The sequence below is a fragment of the Pan troglodytes genome, chromosome 6, assembly GCF_028858775.2.
Source record: "Pan troglodytes isolate AG18354 chromosome 6, NHGRI_mPanTro3-v2.0_pri, whole genome shotgun sequence".
Lineage (NCBI taxonomy): Eukaryota > Metazoa > Chordata > Mammalia > Primates > Hominidae > Pan > Pan troglodytes.
Window position 1 is genome coordinate 117,423,986 of NC_072404.2, and position 14,879 is coordinate 117,438,864.

Genomic DNA, 14,879 nt, shown 5'->3' on the forward strand with positions numbered 1-14,879 from the left:
TTTTTCAAGCAGTTAAGGTCTCTGTAAGAGAAGTGATATGCTCATTTGTTCAACATTAGAATCGCAGCCTAAATTTTGCATGCTTCCTTCAAACCTTTTTGCTGCAAAGAAGACAAGAAAAAAAAAAGACTCCTACTTCTCTGTATTCTTCACTGTGTCTTTACCTCACCTCCACTCATTGCCAGAATCTTTAATGAAAGGATTCACAAAAATGGGATGAAGAATTAGCATTTCTATGAATAAACAGATTCACAGTATAAAAATTAGTTTTTTCAAAAAAGCAGGCAAAAAAAAAAAAAAAACTCAAAATAAGACTTTAGAGAACTGGAGGTCGTTTGCTAATTTTCTAATTCAATTCCCTATGAGGGTGGGTCCCTTATCCAAATAGTGATCTTTTATTTTCCTTTTATGTCTAAAAAATTATCTTTTAGGTCCCCGAAAAACACTATAAGAATTAAAAGCAATTTAATACATTTCAGATTATAAAAGGTACTGTGATTAAAGAAATAATTACTAAGGAGAAAGTATTAAGTATTATTTTTTAAAGACATTCATTCCTTAAACTTCTCGACAGCATTTACTAAGTGACCATTTGACATATTAGAGACTAAGGGCATCGTTTCTCCTCCAAAAGTGAAGTTTTGATCATTGGCTTCAAACTTCCCATTGCTTAAACTGCTCATGTAGGGAACTTTTCACATTTTCTAAAAACATCATTCTCAATGTAATGATGACCTTAAAAGGATAGAAAGGCTATACGATTTGCAGTTAAGAACGTAGGTTTTGGGCCGGGTGCGGTGGCTCACACCTGTAATCCCAGCACTTTGGGAGGCTGAGGCGGACGGATTACGAGGTCAGGAGATAGAGACCATCCTGGCTAACACGGTGGAACCCCGTCTCTACTAAAAAAATACAAAAAAAAAAAATTAGCCAGGCGTGATGGCGGGCGCCTGCTGTCCCAGCTACTCGGGAGGCTGAGGCAGGAGAATGGCGTGAACCCGGGAGGCAGAGCTGGCAGTGAGCCCAGATCGCACCACTGCACTCCAGCCTGGGCAACAGACTCCGTCTCAAAAAAAAAAAAAAAAAAAAAAAAAAAAAAAAAAAAAAAGTAGGTTTTGGAGGCAGACTGTGTTTAAAATGGAATTCTAACTGATAAGAAACTAAATGACAAGAAAGTTCATAAAATGAGGAAAATAGTACCTCTTATATTTATTTTGCTGATTAAAAGACTATATAGGTAAGGTTCTTAAACCATGTACATTTGGTAACAGTCTTAATGTATATCAGAGACAGGCCTAGAACTGTTAATCCCTGGCAGAACTTGCAATAGACACTCTTCTTACACAGCAAGAAAACTAGAAAACATCTTAAGAAATTCCTAAAGTATAATAATAATAAAATAAAATAAAATTGCTGCTGAGGACTTACCTACTTTCTGTTGAATATATTCTCCAACTTCCTAGAGTTAAAATAGCTACTTGTTTACATCTCTATTCCAGTTATCATTACAACACTATTAAATCGATACATTTCTTACCTAATAGACTAAGCTTCTTTTCTTAATTTTTAAAACAAATTTTATTATGTATATTAAAGATATACAACATAAGGTTATGTGATACATACAGATAGTAAAATGGTTATTACAGTGAGGCTAATTATCCATTATCTCACATAATTGCCCTTTTTTTTCTTTTTTTGTGGCAAGAGTAGCTAAAACTTACTCATTTATCAAATCTCAAATCTCAAATCTGTTATTAACTGTAGTCCTCAAGTGTTATTAACTGTAGTCCTCACGTTGTACATTACATCTCTAGACACATTTCTCCTCCATATCTGTTACATCATATCCTCCGAGCTACATATCTCCATTTCCTTCCCTTGGCCCCTGCCTCTGGTAACCACTGTTTCATTCTCTATATCTGTATATAATTTTTAGATGCCACACATAATTGAGATCATGCAATATTTTCCTTCTTGTGTTTGGCTTATTTCACATAGCATAATTTCCTCCAGATTCACCTAGGATGTGAAAAATGGCAGAATCTCTTTTTTTAAGGCTGAATAATATTCCACTGTTTTTTAGATACCACAGTTTATCTATCCGTACATCAACAGACACTTAGGTTGTTTTCATATCTTGGCTATCAAGAATAATCCTGCAGCGAACATGGGAGTGCAGACAGTTTTATGAAGTGGTAATTTCATTTTTTCTGGGTATATACCCAAAAGAGAGATTGCTAAATCATAGGGTACTTTTATTGCTAATTTTTTTAGAAACCTCCATACCATATTCCATAATGGCTGCACAATTCACATTTGCACCAACAGTATGAGTACTCTTTTCTCCACGCTCTTACTAAAATGTGTTACGCTTTTTTTTATTATAGCTATCCTAATTGATATGAGGAGGTATCTAAAAGAGTTTTGGATTTGTATTTCCCTGATGATTAATGCCAATGAAATGTGGAATATCTGTTCATATACCAGTTGATTATTTTTATGTCTTCTGTGGAGAAATGTCTATTCAGGGCCTTTGCCCATTTTTTATCTATTTATCTATTTCTGAGTTGTATAAAATCTTCATAAATTTTGAATATTAACCCCTTATCAGATATATGGTTTGCAAATATTTTTCCCGATATGCAGGTTGCTATTTTATTTTGCTGAGTGTTTCCTTTACTGTGCAGAAGCTTTTTAGTTTGAGGTAATCCCATTATTTATTTCTGCTTTTGTAGCCAGAGCATTTGGTGTGATATTAAAAAACCATTGCCAACTCTAATGTCAAGGAGTTTTTCCCCTAAGTTCTCTTCTAGGAGTTTAATGATTTCAGGTCTTAAATTTAGGACTTTCTTACATTTTGAATTTATTTAAGTGTACGGTGAAAGACAAAGGTCCAATTTCATTCTTTCGCATGAGAACAACCAGATTTTCTGGCACCATTTATTGACGAGACTATTTTTTCCCTACTGTGTCCTCTTGGTGCCTTTGTCAAAACTTATTTGGTCTTTTATGTTTAGATTTATTTCTGAGCTCTCTGTAATAGATTATGTTTCTCGAGGGAAATGATCACACTTTCTTCTTACCAAATCTCTTGGTATAGAAAAGATGCTCGTAAGGTTTTTTGTGGGTCGCAGCATGGCTGCTTGCCAATGTATTAGCAATCAGCAATGGCCCTGATTTTTCTCATCATTCTCATGTATGTTTTGAATGCAGAGGAAAGAGTCTCTCCAACTCTTTGCGCCACCACACTTCTGGAAAATGTCTGTGTTCCTCCACTGTCTTGACTCAAAACCACCTTGGTTTTCACCTCGGGTATGGGTAATCAATAAAATGGGATGCTTCTCTTGCCTTTCCTCTTGCCTTTTTTTATTGTGTTCAATAGCACAGTTATTAAAATGCTTTTGGAAAAGCTTATCCACCAACAGACAACCTTCTTTTTTTTTCTTCTTCTGTATTACTTTTTCAGGGATGCTAGGATAGTTTTAGAATCGTTTAAGTAGAATGCAGAAAGAATGGAGGCATTGCCCTGGAAAAGGACAAACTGAAAGGAGACTCTTAAAGGTGGAAAAATATATAGAACTAGGCAGGATCTATAGTTTTATGACCATAGAACTATTTATTGATACACTATCATTTGAAATAACATTTGTAAGCAGTATAAAGTCTTCTACTGCTAGTTGTACTGAAATAGCAACTGCTTACGATAATAAGAATACTATGATGTTAAAAATAATTTAATAAATAAATGTTTATAATACATATATTGTGATAAGAAAATATAAGATCTACCCTCTTTTTTATGGGGGGGTGGCAGACAGGGTCTCTCTCTGTCACCCAGGCTGTAATGCAGTGGTGTGATCTCAGCTCATTGCAACCTGCACCTCCTGAGTAGCTGGGATTACAGGTGTGTGCCACCATGCCCTGATAATTTTTATATTTTTAGTAGAGATGGGGTTTTGTGATGTTGGCCAGGCTGGTCTTGAACTCCTGGCCTCAAGTGATCCACCTGCCTCAGCCTCCCAAAGTGCTGGGATTACAGGCTTGAGCCACTGCATCCAGCCAGATCTACCCCCACAACACATTTTTAAGTGTACAATACATTGTCATTGACTTTAGATACCATGTTATACAGCAGATGTCTAGAGCTTATTCATCTTGTTTGACTGAAAATGTATGCCTGTTGATTAGTAATTTTCCACTTCCTCTCCTCCCAGAACCTGGTTACCACAATTTTACTCTGATTCTACAAATATGACTACATGGATACCTCATATAAGTGGTGTCATGTGTTACTTATTTTTCTACGACTGGCTAGATACATCCTTGCTCTTGTGTTTTGAGCGTTATCCTGCATATATTTCAAATGTTATTCTCCAACAGGGCAAAACTGAAAGTTAGCAGGACGTTTTCATTCATCGCCTCTAGTTTAAAGAGAATCTGGTTTGTTCTCACCGGCAAGTCATTTCCATCATGCAGAGGTCTCTGTTCTGACTGTCTTCATCATACAATGCTCACTTGAGTAGTGTGCACTTTACGTTCAGAGAGTAAATATGTACATATAAATATCTGCTGAAGGAGTCAGTAATGCACTCACAACAATTAGTTTCATGTGCTCCCTTTGGGCACTCAGTTGGAAAATCGCGTATCTTCCTGGATGAAATACAACCGGCATCCTCACCAGGCACAAATCTGGCTTCAAAATTGAGATTAAGAGCGTAAAACAGGCTCTCTCCCTTTAACAAATAAACAGAATGTAAAATTATTTCATCAACAGTAGCTTTTAAATATTCTGAAGGAGAAGAAGCTTGATTAAAGGCCAAATCAAAGTAGCACTTGCGATTTTCATCACGCGGACTGTGAGCAGAAAACTACAGCTCTAAGATTGCTTTGAAGTGGTGCAGCCATTTGTATGCCTATTAAAGATTTCAAAACTTCAAGTCCTGTACAGGGTCTGGGTAGTCTGGGTAAACCTTTGGCCATTCTGCTCCATACATATAACAATTTACTGTCAATGGAGCATGGCACGTTTTTAAATATTCCTTTCAGTTTCTCTCCATAAACTTCTGCCCATTACTAATACTGAACTCCACAAACGAGATCCTATAATTGTCTACTGGACATATTTGCAAAAACAATAAGAAACGCCTTTTTTTCCTTTGTGTACATCCATTAATCTTTCAGGAATCATTCATGTAATTTGTCCTAATTAGATATATTATCTATCCAACTGATCTGGTGTTCAGATGGATGCACATATCCATGAATCCTGAGTGAATTTAAGAAAAGAATTCTCCGTAAGCAAGATCAAGTGTCTCAAAAACTTTTGCTAAGGTTAACTTTAGTAATGATTTAAAACCTTTAACCACACTTTTGCCTCGGTAAGAGCTCAGGAAAGGCTGCCCCAAAGTACTTTGAACTGAAGGAGATTGGGAGGTACCCCAGGAGCAAGGTCACTCTGATCTTCCCTGACCTTTCTTTGTGAGCGCTGGTCATAAAGAAATTATCTGGCTTATCTTGCCTGAAATTAGGTCACAAGATCCTCATTCTAGAGGGGTCCTTTCCTGTTCCCAGGGGTGAAGAAATTCTACACAAAGGAGTCAAGGAGACTCTGAACACAGAGGCTTTGCTAAGTTTCCCTGCTCAGTCTGTTACCATTGGATCATACCCTTTTGTCCGATCACATTTCAAAATGGCTGTTTGTTCTTCACCAAAACTAAGCAGAAAAATACACAGTTTTCTAAATAGGAAAAGGGGCTGAAAAACAAATAAAAACGAAAAAATAAAATAAAGCACATGCTTTTCTCTGGGTCTTTGCATCTTCATTTCTGAAGGCTCCTGTGTCAAGTAAAACTTTGATAAACAAATTTGTTATGCTTTTCTCTCATTAAACTGTCTTTCATTCTCGGAGTGTCAGCTGTGACCCTTATGATGGGTGAGGAAAGGTTTTTGTCACACCTTTCTGCCCCTATACCTACAAATACTACATTACAAGAGAATGCTCTTCAATGTCAACTTTAATGCTTTTCAGCTATTATGATTCTGGTGATGTGGTATTTAATTAGGAGAAAGAAAATCTTTAATTAAACAACAAAAATAAGGTAATCCTGTTTAACCCTTAAAAACTCGTGAATCTTTTTTTTTTTTTTTTTTTTTGAGAGGAATCTTGCTCTGTCACCCAGGCTTGAGTGCAGTGGCGCGATCTCGGCTCACTGCAAGCTCCGCCTCCTGGGTTCATGCCATTCTCCTGCCTCAGCCTCCCGAGTAGCTGGGACTACAGGTGCCCGCCACCATGCCCTGGCTAATTTTTTTGTATTTTTAGTAGAGACAGGGTTTCACCATGTTGGCCAGGCAGGTCTTCAACTCCTGACCTCAAGTGATCCGCCCGGCTCAGCCTCCCAAAGTGCTAGGATTGCAGGTGTGAGCCACCGCGCCTGGCCAAACTCATGAATCTTTAAATGAATCATTAAATCTGCTGCTCTGCACTCCTCGGTGTCTATCAGAATCATACACACATGTGCACAGACAAGCATGCACACACGCATGCACACGCACACACACATGCACACATGCACGCACACACACGGACACACAGGCATGCACACACACATATGCAGACACACAGGCAGACACGCGCACACATGCACACACACACTTGCATGAACACATGCGCAGAGCTTAGAATGGTCTATTATGCATGCAGGATACACATTCTGAACAAAGTAAATACACGTTAACCCAATATAAGTTAGCACCCAGAAATATACACTCTCTCGAATGAAAAATATCTGTAATAAAGGACCTTTAATTAAAAGTTCTTTAATCGTCTCAATCCAGAATCATGTGACCCAAATTTTTCTTGATTAGTCCATTCAGCTCCTGTAAGAATACAACTGTTGCACTCTCTAAATATGTTGTTTAAGTAAATCTAACTTAGGAATATACAGTATGTCTGATTTTCATATGCAAATCTTTTCCATAGATACAGATTAAGAAAAATAAAGTGTGACACTTTTCAGAAAACATTTTTAATATTGTCAGATTCATTGAGATCTGAGGGTAGGAGTGGTCAGAGAGAAACATCAATTAGTACTAGAAAGAGAAAGTAACTGAAGGTATAGTGTAAATTCTTTCTATGTGTACATGATCCCAGAATCTAAATAATGATTAGGTTTTAAAATACATAGTTGACTATATGTGATCCATTTTTATGGCAACATTTCTGGCCTGTAATTGATATTCTCTCCAAAAAATTTATTCAAAGAATTAGACAAACTCCATCTGTGATTTGAAAATATTAAATTTTGAATAGAAACACAGAATTTTAAGGTCCAGTTTTAAATTTTGGTTGGCCTTACATCATTTTCCCAAACACAACCTTTTTGCTTTTTTTGAACTCCTGGGTGATCCTGAAATATGAATATTATTACATGCTCATTTGAAGTTCTGAATAAAATTAATGGAGAAGTGAATATTTATAAAAGTGTATTTAAAATATGCAAAATAATTATAATTTTTTCATAATACTTATAATTAAAATATTTGGATGCAATAATTTCAGCTGCAAGCATAGAATATTTTCCATATTACTGGAAGAGAGGCCTAAGGACTAGACCAGTTGTTTACCTTTTAAAATATATATATTTTAGGTTTCAAGAACAGGTGATATAATCCACACCCTGTATTAGGTATTCGTGACTCTAATACATTTTATATTTTGATACTGAGAAGAGCTTAATTCAATGTTTAAAACAGCAACAACGACAAGGGAAAACTTACACTTGCTTTGTGTACTGGTCCTTGGTAGTGATTTATAGGAAATTTCACATTCCTGGGACACACTGATGTCATCTAGAGCAACGGTAGCATTTGATGACAAAACAGTAGCTTCCAAAATTAACTATAATTACAGAAAGATAAAACTGTTAAAAACACATCACAAAAGTAATGTCTTACAATCATATTTCTTTGTGTAGAGGAACTCTATTTACATCTGTCCCATTCTCCAATCTAATTTTAGAAAACTGTTCTGACCAGAACATCCTAATTTAAATTTATAAAACCATAACTGCTTTGACAGCATCTTATGTACCTTAATGCCAAAGGTAACCTTGTTTCAATTAAAGTGGTAACATTCATCACGAGTGAAGGGCTCTCTTCTCATTGGAGCCATTAAGAGTCATATGCATTTATAATGAGCTCTTTGGGGTAATCAACTGTGTGACTTACAACTCAATTTAATTGAGATATGAATTGATTTGTAATCAGTGTGCTGAAGGCAATGATTTATTACCATATTAAAATATTTAAATATTATATGCATTCATACAAACATAATATATATTATATACATACACAGAAACATACTCACTGTAGTAAAGCACACATCAATAACCACATACAGTAGTTGATAATATTCATATGCTGAAGCACTCAGAGACATCTATTTAATTTTAGTTTATTCTAACGCTGAATAATGACTGATATAATGTTTTCTTTCTTGTTAATTACTCATATTATGTTGTTATTCCAAGAAGAAAAAAAGAGAGAGAGAGAGAGAAAGGAGGGAAAGGAAGAAGTAATTTATGCCAGGAATCTTATGAACCTGCATAGTGGACCACCAGTCCAGGACACAGACAGAAGGTACATTTCTATCCTATCAAGGAGGGTCTCCAATCTCAAGGGTCATTAAATTTACTTGTGCCAGGGCTCAGAAAATGCTATCTCAAAATACAACACCTTGGAGTCAGAACATGCTGTCCCAAAATATAGCACCTTGGAGTCCCTCTCTGCTTTCCCCTCTCTTTCCTTTGTGAGAGCCAGCCATAAAGGAATTATCCGGCTTACTTCTCCTCAAAATAGGTCATAAGAACCTCATTTAACTGGTGTCCTACCCTATCTATACCTGGATGAAAGAAACACTACACAGAGAGGCCCATAAAGATCTTTGCTGAGTTCTCTCCAAGTTTTTACAATGAGATCATATTCTTTCTGTCCATTTGTATTTCTTCATGATTGTCCATTCATTGTTGAACTTAAGCATAAACATAGAGAGTTTTCCCTGGTCTTCAGGCCTTTGTTTTTGAAGGCCCCTATGTCACATAAAATGTTAATAAATTTGTTATTTTTTTTCTTTTTAACCTCTCTTTTGTTATAGGGGTTCCAGCCATGTCCCTTGTGATGAGTGAGGAAAGGGTATTACTTTTCCTCTCCTACACTTCGTATGATACACTCACTACCCTACATCATAAATGCTGTATAAGAAATAAGTATAAGATACTAGGAGACTCAAAGAAGACACTTCATTATTTCTGCCAATAATGAGAGTTTGGGAAAAGATTTGGTGGAGAAGTAATAGTAAGCCTCCATGATACCAAATTTTGTTGGGCAAAACATTTTACCTCGAGAAACTGAGGCAGCAATCGCAGCAAAAACACAGAGATGAGAAAGTGTATGGTGTATTTAGAAAATGTTGATGGGTGTTAATGGAGTATAAGATTTTAAGAGAACAACAAATTAATCAGATAATAGATGGAGAGGAAAATTCCATGAGTTGGTACAGCTCAATTGGAGAGAAACTAGATAGCATTTGTTAAAAAGAAAAATTGCATAGACTATAAAAATTGAGTTAATTTCTTGGCATTTATCCTAGTGAGACACTCAAAGGTATACACATGAAGGCTTGTGCAGGAATGTTTATTTCAGTGCTGGTTTTGATGACAAATGACAGGAAAGAACTTACATGTGAATGAATCAATCAATAGTGAGAAATACTATACCAGTTAAAAATAATATCTATCGCCATGTGTCATTATGGAAAGAAATTCAACATGTGTTTTGGAGTAAAAAAATTAAGTTACAGAAAAATATTATAGTATAATATTACTTAGGCTGAAAACATACAATGGTTTAGATTTCCAAGTATATGTGGTACATTTATACATATTAAGTAAATAGAAAATGGACTGGAAGTAAAAATAAACTGGTATCTAAAGATACTCAAGATAAAATCTATGGTGGGTGATGAGGGTGGTCAGCAGGGACTGTTGCTTTATTTGCAATTTTTGATATTTTAATGTGATGTACATAATATTTTTTTAAGATTCTGATTAGAGATGATTTCTGTAGAATCTTAAACTAAGAAATTTAGCCTTCATTCCAGAGGCAGAAAATAACATAGGTTTTGAAGAAGGATCTTGGTAAAATATACACAAGTATTGTACTTTAGAAATATATTGTGTTTAATACCATTAAATGACTGTGATTTTTTTGGACAGCTTAACTTTTGAAAGAGTTTTTCTATATTCATTATTATAATACATCTTGCATTGATGTCAATTAAAATAGATGTTTAATTCTTCAGACTCATTAGACAAGCATTTGTTGACCATCATATTTGAAGGTCTGTGCTACTCAGAGAAAACTGGAGAAAAAAAAAAAAAAGACAGTTTGAGGCACTTCTCTATGCTCCTAAAGAGGTACACGCTCACATTATTTGAATGGAATGGGTGGGCCCTGGGATGAGGTGAAGTAAAATCCTGAGGTAGTCTTTAAAATGTGGTTACATTATTTTACCCGAAGGGACCCACCAGGTTCCTTTAGATATTCATATTAAAATGGAAGGATAAATCCAACTTCAAAAGCCAAATAAAAATAATATTAGGTCATCTATATTTTGCTTGCTGACTGCTACATAGTTAAATTCATAATTATACAATTAGAAATTGTAATTCTACCATTAATTAAAATCATACGAATCTTAAAATACAAGCAATTACTTCCTTCAAAAAATGTCTGTTACACCTGTAAATAATGACCATCTCATGGTTTCAAAATCACCTTGGCTCTTCCTATTTTTTATTGCTGGTTTTAACCAAACTGATATATACATATACATATATATATGTATATATATGTATATATGTGTATATATGTATATATATGTATGTGTATATATGTGTATATATGTATATACATAACCAAACTGATATATATACACATATATGTATATATGATATATATATCACATATATGTGTAAATATACATATATTATATGATATATATATCACATATATGTATATATCATATATTATGATATATATCATATATACGTATATACGTGTATATACGTATATATGTGTATATATGTATATATAACCAAACTGATATATATATACATATATGTATATATGATATATATATCACATATATGTGTATATATATCATATATTATATGATATATTTACGTATATACACGTATATATACGTATATACGTGTATATACGTATATATACACACACATACACACATATATATGTGTGTGTATATATACACACATAGACATATATATGTGTGTGTATTTATATACACACATAGACACATATATATGTGTGTGTATATATATGTGTGTGTGTGTGTATATGTACATATATATATATATAAATATAAAATGTTGTGACCAATTCCCTTTCAGAACTACAGTCAGCATCAATTGGTAATCAGTAAGTGAGAAAGAGGTCACTCAGAAGAGCTGTTTCAACCACAGATGGAGGAAGAGTGAAAACCTCATTTGATAAGATTCTCAAGGTAATTGAATAATTCACATTTTAAATTGAATTAGATGACTCACTCTTCTAAAACTATTTTTTGGGATCTTGTTGACTTTTGTTTTCTTCATTTATATTATTCCTTCTATGAACAAAATAATTTCTTGCTTTTAGGAACCACAAGAATTCATAAATGTTCATAATCAAGTGATTACTTTTTACAAGTGCAAAACTCAGGTGCTTTTCCAGACAAATACGCAATTAACATAGAAATCTTGTTTTCAAAAAAAATAACAGGAGCAAAAAATGAATATGAATCCAAGAGAAAATAGAGATATAGTAAGAAGGAGTAGAGAGTAGTAGGAATATATTAATTTTTGAAGAATGATGATGGTATCAATAATAAGAGCAGCAGCCACCTTTTATTTAGCATTTACTATATGCCAGTCACATTCACTTGTTTTAATCCTGTGAAGATGATGCTATTTTCGTCTTATTTTAAGGTGAAAGAAACAGAAGATTAGAGAATAGAAGTAATTGGTTGAATGTCACATGTCAAGTAAGAAAAATATGTAAGCTGAGCCATTAATGATTATACTATCCTGCATCTCTCTAATGAAATAAAGAGATAACTGGGCTTTAGTGGATGCTGCAGAATAGGGCTGTCTGGAGAAACAAGATTTCATGCAGCTCTAGATTAAGCAGGCCAAGGACACAGCAACTTTACGGAGACTCGATCACCTTTTACTTTTGTGTTATGAATCTTACCCTTCACTGAATCGTCAAATAATGTCACGAAATTGTTATTGATTTATATCATTGACTCCGATAAAGAGAGAACATGGTATCCATAATTGTGTGAAATTTCACAAAAGGTTCATTTCAAAATGAAATCTAAAATATGATACAATTACATTTTAATGGGAAGCTCGAAGAAAGTAGAGCAACTTGAAATCAATGGACTACTCAGAAAAAGTGCCACCTTGAGATACTAAAACAGCACAACAGTTGGGGGGAAAAGAAATATTAAAAGAATCTATTTGTGAGAAAAGCTGAACATAGCAAGTGAGCAGGCCAAGTTAAAACAGATTTGAAAAATACTATTAACTCTTTGACCTAAATTTTTCCAATAAACTCTCACAAGAAATAGAGGGAATATTGAAATGTCATTAATTTGCTGTTCTTACAGAGAAAACAGTAAACCTAATTCTTTGCCAGCAGGAAGAGCAAATGCCCTACCTAACTTGGGGTGCTTATTTGCTATGAAACCCAAAGCAATCTGTATTCTGTTATACTGTCTACAATTGACATCAAAAGAACCACACTGAATCAGAATTTCATGGCTAAAAGGGAACACAGAGGTCACGTGATTTGATGTCTTTCTTCTTTCCAATATTTGGACTGGATTACACTGTACTGTATAAATATGTTCAGAGCTTAGTCACGTGGAACTGAAAGCTAGACAATGACTAAGGTCACCCTTAAATGATTCAGGCTACTAATCTTAAATCCTAGCCTATATCCAAGAAGACAAACTTTAAATATTTGAATATTTAAAAAGCTAGATTAACTATTTGTAGGTAGAATATCTTTTTCATTTGTTGTCGATAAAAGAACAAAGTAGAACTGTACCTAGCTAGAATCCTCATGTATATATTCATATCTTTAAAAATACACTCATAGAAATCAGGTTAAAGCCAGCATAATATTAGCATCTTTTTTTTTCTGCAGAGGATAAGAAATGGGATGGAGAGAGATACAAGGAAGACAAAAGTTGCATCTTCATAAGCAAACAAACTTTAACATTATAAGCAAACAAAATGTTAACATTAGTTAATCCTGAGCTGTATTTAGGTATTTGTTTCTCTCTGTTTTAACTACTAGTTAGAAATATTTAATAGTAAATATACGCAATACTCATGGATTAAATATTACCATGTATGTATCTGTGCAAGTGTATCTATTTTTATATATTGTGTATGTATAAAATCCAGACTGATTCACAGCAGAACATCAATGCAAGTCCACAGTTCCTTATCTAAAGTCTTTGGGGCCAGATGAGTTTTGAAATGTGAATAGCTCAGAGCTGAGAATGGTAACATAACACCGAGAGTGTTTATTACATGACACCCTCTGGGAGACTGGGGGCAGCACTGTTTAATCAAACCTATCATGAAATCAGCTGCCTAAAGGCCTCACAGTGGTTCAGGGCAGCTTGGGTTTTGCCTCTAAACTCATTTTTAAAAAGTTTATTGCTTTCCAAACTTAATTTTCTAAATTGCTGATTGGATATTATAGGGCTGTCATGGGCTTCTTGAGAGTGAAATGTGAGGGGATGTTTTTTTCTTATTTTTCTTTTACTCATCTGTAGTTTCCAAAATAAATGTGTGCTGTAGCCAACTCATAGGCAGATTAAGTGGGGAGGCGCAGAGGAAAAGTCTTAGCTTCTCTGGGGTGAATTCAATGTGACCGAGGCCTCGAAAGAACTCAGCATTGAGGCTGATTGGAGAGAAAAAGCAACACAAGGTGCTGAGCCACCAGCATGGGGATGAAGGGAGAGGGAGGAGCAGGGCTGGGTTAGAAACCCTCACACATCCATTGCAGCCAAATCACAGAATCTAACCAAACCACTGCCCATCTACAAACTAGTTAATATGCCCCCAGATAATAAGGGATAGTCTCCATTTGCACTGCAAAGCAAAACCATTACTATATCCAAAAAGGAGAACATTAAAGAGAAAACAAAAATTGCATTCACTGAAACTCTTCAGTAATGCTGATGGGTCCATGAGAGCTTCCAGCTGTAGACAGAAATGGCATGTGTTTCAACTCATATTTCTAAATTACTTACTGCTAGAAAGGATATTCTATTTTCTTCTCAATATGTCAATTAATGACAAACTCTGAACGATCTTCTTGGTGAGTTTCATTCTAACTAAAAGCAAACCGAATGAAAACAATTTTCTATAGAATATAAATGCAGGAGGCAAAAGATCAAATTGTTCTGATTTCATTGCCCTGCTCCTTGCAATGGAGATTGACACCAAAATGATTCCATGACCAGCCTTTGTGTCAAATGCTTCCCAATTAAGAGCTGCTAGTATTCATGATGTCTTTGTCCATTAAATATAAGAATAGAATAAATTGATCTTTGAGAAGGGACGTTGGGGACCTTCACTGAGTAAAGAAGCCTTTAATGATCAAGCCTAGAGTTCTGATCAAGCGGGAATTCCCTTTATAAAACAGAGAACACTAAGATTTATTGACTGTCTACTATTTCCAGACAATATCCAAGGAATAACTACAGCAATAAAACAGCTGAATTCTGTGTT

At 34.8% G+C, this 14,879-nt stretch overlaps 1 protein-coding gene across 2 annotated transcripts in view; it reads right to left on the reverse strand.

Annotated features, from left to right (window-relative positions):
• Positions 1-3,719: 3,719 nt before the first annotated feature.
• LOC134810473 (putative hydro-lyase KRH_21160) overlaps positions 3,720-14,879 on the reverse strand; it is a 158,096-nt gene continuing 146,936 nt past the window's right edge. The window contains exons 13-14 of one of the 2 annotated variants that reach the window (XM_063814952.1): positions 7,780-7,900; positions 3,720-4,736 (exon numbers count right to left, since the gene is read on the reverse strand). The gene's annotated coding sequence lies outside the window, so the exon portion shown is untranslated. Of the gene's footprint in view, positions 4,737-6,773; positions 6,880-7,779; positions 7,901-14,879 lie in introns of those variants that run through there. The other variant, XM_063814950.1, reaches the window with a different exon arrangement.